Here is a 6,468-nt window from a genome sequence, read left to right as displayed (position 1 = left end):
TATCGTTCTAAATGCTTAATCCCTATGTAAAAAAGTTATTTAAGCAGGAATATGTTATTGAAAAAAATTAGAAAAATTTATTTTAGCCGTAAATCGAAAATAATGGATCGAGCGAATCGGTCGATTGCGCCGAGACGCGCTATGATGCAACAGACGAGCGATTGGAACCCCCGAATATTTTCAAAGTCCCAACGTACCGATCAAGAGTAAAGTACCATTTTCCTACATTAGATTTCGTTCTAAATGCTTAATCCCTATGTAAAAACGTTAGTTAAGCAAGAATATCGTATTTTAAAAAAAATCTAATGATAGGATTTTCCAGAAAAATGAAAAAACCGAAAAATGTCAAGAGTAAAGTGCCATTTTCTGACATTAGATTTCGTTCTAAATGCTTAATCCCTATGTAGAAACGTTAGTTAAGCAAGAATATCGTATTTTTAAAAAAATCTAATGATAGGATTTTCCAGAAAATTGAAAAAACCGAAAAATGTCAAGAGTAAAGTGCCCTTATTTTAAACATTATATCGTTCTAAATGCTTAATCCCTATGTAAAAAAGTTATCTAAGCAAGAATATGTTATTGAATAAAATGAGAAAAATTTATTTTAGCCGTAAATCGAAAATAATGGGTCGAGCGAATCGCTCGATTGCGCCGAGACGCGCTATGATGCAACAGACGAGCGATTGGAACGCCCGAATATTTTCAAAGTCCCAACGTACCGATCAAGAGTAAAGTACCATTTTCCTACATTAGATTTCGTTCTAAATGCTTAATCCCTATGTAGAAACGTTAGTTAAGCAAGAATATCGTATTTTTAAAAAAATCTAATGATAGGATTTTCCAGAAAATTGAAAAAACCGAAAAATGTCAAGAGTAAAGTGCCATTTTCTGACATTAGATTTCGTTCTAAATGCTTAATCCCTATGTAGAAACGTTAGTTAAGCAAGAATATCGTATTTTTAAAAAAATCTAATGATAGGATTTTTCAGAAAATTGAAAAAACCGTAAAATGTCAAGAGTAAAGTGCCCTTATTTTAAACAATGTATCGTTCTAAATGCTTAATCCCTATGTAAAAAAGTTATTTAAGCAGGAATATGTTATTGAAAAAAATTAGAAAAATTTATTTTAGCCGTAAATCGAAAATAATGGATCGAGCGAATCGGTCGATTGCGCCGAGACGCGCTATGATGCAACAGACGAGCGATTGGAACGCCCGAATATTTTCAAAGTCCCAACGTACCGATCAAGAGTAAAGTACCATTTTCCTACATTAGATTTCGTTCTAAATGCTTAATCCCTATGTAAAAACGTTAGTTAAGCAAGAATATCGTATTTTAAAAAAAATCTAATGATAGGATTTTCCAGAAAATTGAAAAAACCGAAAAATGTCAAGAGTAAAGTGCCATTTTCTGACATTAGATTTCGTTCTAAATGCTTAATCCCTATGTAGAAACGTTAGTTAAGCAAGAATATCGTATTTTTAAAAAAATCTAATGATAGGATTTTTCAGAAAATTGAAAAAACCGTAAAATGTCAAGAGTAAAGTGCCCTTATTTTAAACAATGTATCGTTCTAAATGCTTAATCCCTATGTAAAAAAGTTATTTAAGCAGGAATATGTTATTGAAAAAAATTAGAAAAATTTATTTTAGCCGTAAATCGAAAATAATGGATCGAGCGAATCGCTCGATTGCGCCGAGACGCGCTATGATGCAACAGACGAGCGATTGGAACGCCCGAATATTTTCAAAGTCCCAACGTACCGATCAAGAGTAAAGTACCATTTTCCTACATTAGATTTCGTTCTAAATGCTTAATCCCTATGTAGAAACGTTAGTTAAGCAAGAATATCGTATTTTTAAAAAAATCTAATGATAGGATTTTCCAGAAAATTGAAAAAACCGAAAAATGTCAAGAGTAAAGTGCCATTTTCTGACATTAGATTTCGTTCTAAATGCTTAATCCCTATGTAGAAACGTTAGTTAAGCAAGAATATCGTATTTTTAAAAAAATCTAATGATAGGATTTTTCAGAAGATTGAAAAAACCGTAAAATGTCAAGAGTAAAGTGCCCTTATTTTAAACAATGTATCGTTCTAAATGCTTAATCCCTATGTAAAAAAGTTATTTAAGCAGGAATATGTTATTGAAAAAAATTAGAAAAATTTATTTTAGCCGTAAATCGAAAATAATGGATCGAGCGAATCGGTCGATTGCGCCGAGACGCGCTATGATGCAACAGACGAGCGATTGGAACGCCCGAATATTTTCAAAGTCCCAACGTACCGATCAAGAGTAAAGTACCATTTTCCTACATTAGATTTCGTTCTAAATGCTTAATCCCTATGTAAAAACGTTAGTTAAGCAAGAATATCGTATTTTTAAAAAAATCTAATGATAGGATTTTCCAGAAAAATGAAAAAACCGAAAAATGTCAAGAGTAAAGTGCCATTTTCTGACATTAGATTTCGTTCTAAATGCTTAATCCCTATGTAGAAACGTTAGTTAAGCAAGAATATCGTATTTTTAAAAAAATCTAATGATAGGATTTTTCAGAAAATTGAAAAAACCGTAAAATGTCAAGAGTAAAGTGCCCTTATTTTAAACAATGTATCGTTCTAAATGCTTAATCCCTATGTAAAAAAGTTATTTAAGCAGGAATATGTTATTGAAAAAAATTAGAAAAATTTATTTTAGCCGTAAATCGAAAATAATGGATCGAGCGAATCGGTCGATTGCGCCGAGACGCGCTATGATGCAACAGACGAGCGATTGGAACCCCCGAATATTTTCAAAGTCCCAACGTACCGATCAAGAGTAAAGTACCATTTTCCTACATTAGATTTCGTTCTAAATGCTTAATCCCTATGTAAAAACGTTAGTTAAGCAAGAATATCGTATTTTAAAAAAAATCTAATGATAGGATTTTCCAGAAAAATGAAAAAACCGAAAAATGTCAAGAGTAAAGTGCCATTTTCTGACATTAGATTTCGTTCTAAATGCTTAATCCCTATGTAGAAACGTTAGTTAAGCAAGAATATCGTATTTTTAAAAAAATCTAATGATAGGATTTTCCAGAAAATTGAAAAAACCGAAAAATGTCAAGAGTAAAGTGCCCTTATTTTAAACATTATATCGTTCTAAATGCTTAATCCCTATGTAAAAAAGTTATCTAAGCAAGAATATGTTATTGAATAAAATGAGAAAAATTTATTTTAGCCGTAAATCGAAAATAATGGGTCGAGCGAATCGCTCGATTGCGCCGAGACGCGCTATGATGCAACAGACGAGCGATTGGAACGCCCGAATATTTTCAAAGTCCCAACGTACCGATCAAGAGTAAAGTACCATTTTCCTACATTAGATTTCGTTCTAAATGCTTAATCCCTATGTAGAAACGTTAGTTAAGCAAGAATATCGTATTTTTAAAAAAATCTAATGATAGGATTTTCCAGAAAATTGAAAAAACCGAAAAATGTCAAGAGTAAAGTGCCATTTTCTGACATTAGATTTCGTTCTAAATGCTTAATCCCTATGTAGAAACGTTAGTTAAGCAAGAATATCGTATTTTTAAAAAAATCTAATGATAGGATTTTTCAGAAAATTGAAAAAACCGTAAAATGTCAAGAGTAAAGTGCCCTTATTTTAAACATTATATCGTTCTAAATGCTTAATCCCTATGTAAAAAAGTTATCTAAGCAAGAATATGTTATTGAATAAAATGAGAAAAATTTATTTTAGCCGTAAATCGAAAATAATGGGTCGAGCGAATCGCTCGATTGCGCCGAGACGCGCTATGATGCAACAGACGAGCGATTGGAACGCCCGAATATTTTCAAAGTCCCAACGTACCGATCAAGAGTAAAGTACCATTTTCCTACATTAGATTTCGTTCTAAATGCTTAATCCCTATGTAAAAACGTTAGTTAAGCAAGAATATCGTATTTTTAAAAAAATCTAATGATAGGATTTTCCAGAAAATTGAAAAAACCGAAAAATGTCAAGAGTAAAGTGCCATTTTCTGACATTAGATTTCGTTCTAAATGCTTAATCCCTATGTAGAAACGTTAGTTAAGCAAGAATATCGTATTTTTAAAAAAATCTAATGATAGGATTTTTCAGAAAATTGAAAAAACCGTAAAATGTCAAGAGTAAAGTGCCCTTACTTTAAACAATGCATCGTTCTAAATGCTTAATCCCTATGTAAAAACGTTAGTTAAGCAAGAATATCGTATTTTTAAAAAAATCTAATGATACGATTTTCCAGAAAATTGAAAAAACCGAAAAATGTCAAGAGTAAAGTGCCATTTTCTGACATTAGATTTCGTTCTAAATGCTTAATCCCTATGTAGAAACGTTAGTTAAGCAAGAATATCGTATTTTTAAAAAAATCTAATGATAGGATTTTTCAGAAAATTGAAAAAACCGTAAAATGTCAAGAGTAAAGTGCCCTTATTTTAAACAATGTATCGTTCTAAATGCTTAATCCCTATGTAAAAAAGTTATTTAAGCAGGAATATGTTATTGAAAAAAATTAGAAAAATTTATTTTAGCCGTAAATCGAAAATAATGGATCGAGCGAATCGCTCGATTGCGCCGAGACGCGCTATGATGCAACAGACGAGCGATTGGAACGCCCGAATATTTTCAAAGTCCCAACGTACCGATCAAGAGTAAAGTACCATTTTCCTACATTAGATTTCGTTCTAAATGCTTAATCCCTATGTAGAAACGTTAGTTAAGCAAGAATATCGTATTTTTAAAAAAATCTAATGATAGGATTTTCCAGAAAATTGAAAAAACCGAAAAATGTCAAGAGTAAAGTGCCCTTATTTTAAACATTATATCGTTCTAAATGCTTAATCCCTATGTAAAAAAGTTATCTAAGCAAGAATATGTTATTGAATAAAATGAGAAAAATTTATTTTAGCCGTAAATCGAAAATAATGGGTCGAGCGAATCGCTCGATTGCGCCGAGACGCGCTATGATGCAACAGACGAGCGATTGGAACGCCCGAATATTTTCAAAGTCCCAACGTACCGATCAAGAGTAAAGTACCATTTTCCTACATTAGATTTCGTTCTAAATGCTTAATCCCTATGTAAAAACGTTAGTTAAGCAAGAATATCGTATTTTTAAAAAAATCTAATGATAGGATTTTCCAGAAAATTGAAAAAACCGAAAAATGTCAAGAGTAAAGTGCCATTTTCTGACATTAGATTTCGTTCTAAATGCTTAATCCCTATGTAGAAACGTTAGTTAAGCAAGAATATCGTATTTTTAAAAAAATCTAATGATAGGATTTTTCAGGAAATTGAAAAAACCGTAAAATGTCAAGAGTAAAGTGCCCTTATTTTAAACAATGTATCGTTCTAAATGCTTAATCCCTATGTAAAAAAGTTATTTAAGCAGGAATATGTTATTGAAAAAAATTAGAAAAATTTATTTTAGCCGTAAATCGAAAATAATGGATCGAGCGAATCGCTCGATTGCGCCGAGACGCGCTATGATGCAACAGACGAGCGATTGGAACGCCCGAATATTTTCAAAGTCCCAACGTACCGATCAAGAGTAAAGTACCATTTTCCTACATTAGATTTCGTTCTAAATGCTTAATCCCTATGTAGAAACGTTAGTTAAGCAAGAATATCGTATTTTTAAAAAAATCTAATGATAGGATTTTCCAGAAAATTGAAAAAACCGAAAAATGTCAAGAGTAAAGTGCCATTTTCTGACATTAGATTTCGTTCTAAATGCTTAATCCCTATGTAGAAACGTTAGTTAAGCAAGAATATCGTATTTTTAAAAAAATCTAATGATAGGATTTTTCAGAAGATTGAAAAAACCGTAAAATGTCAAGAGTAAAGTGCCCTTATTTTAAACAATGTATCGTTCTAAATGCTTAATCCCTATGTAAAAAAGTTATTTAAGCAGGAATATGTTATTGAAAAAAATTAGAAAAATTTATTTTAGCCGTAAATCGAAAAGAAGTCTGTTCGTTTCTCTGTCTCTCTCGCGCGATCGAACTATCGATGTTTCCCGACAAACTATTGGAAGTTTAATTAAACTTTATACATGAAATTACTCGTTTTGATCCCCGCTACACAGCCGTATACTTTTTATAATTTTGTGGAATCGGGAACCTTGAAATATTTAACATAACGCGGATCGACTGTCTCTGTCTCTTTCTAGATCGGAAGAATCGATGTTTCCCGGCAAACTATTGGGAGTTTAATTAAACTTTATACATGAAATTACTCGTTCTGATCCCCGCTACACAGCCGTATACTTTTTATAATTTTGTGGAATCGGGAACCTCGAAATATTTATCATAACGCGGATCGACTGTCTCTGTCTCTTTCTAGATCGGAAGAATCGATGTTTCCCGGCAAACTATTGGGAGTTTAATTAAACTTTATACATGAAATTACTCGTTCTGATCCCCGCTACACAGCCGTATACTTTTTA

This window comes from Megalopta genalis, unplaced genomic scaffold (assembly GCF_051020955.1).
Source record: "Megalopta genalis isolate 19385.01 unplaced genomic scaffold, iyMegGena1_principal scaffold0129, whole genome shotgun sequence".
NCBI lineage: Eukaryota > Metazoa > Arthropoda > Insecta > Hymenoptera > Halictidae > Megalopta > Megalopta genalis.
The sequence above is the reverse complement of the archived record's forward strand: the minus strand, read 5'-3'. Positions refer to the sequence as shown.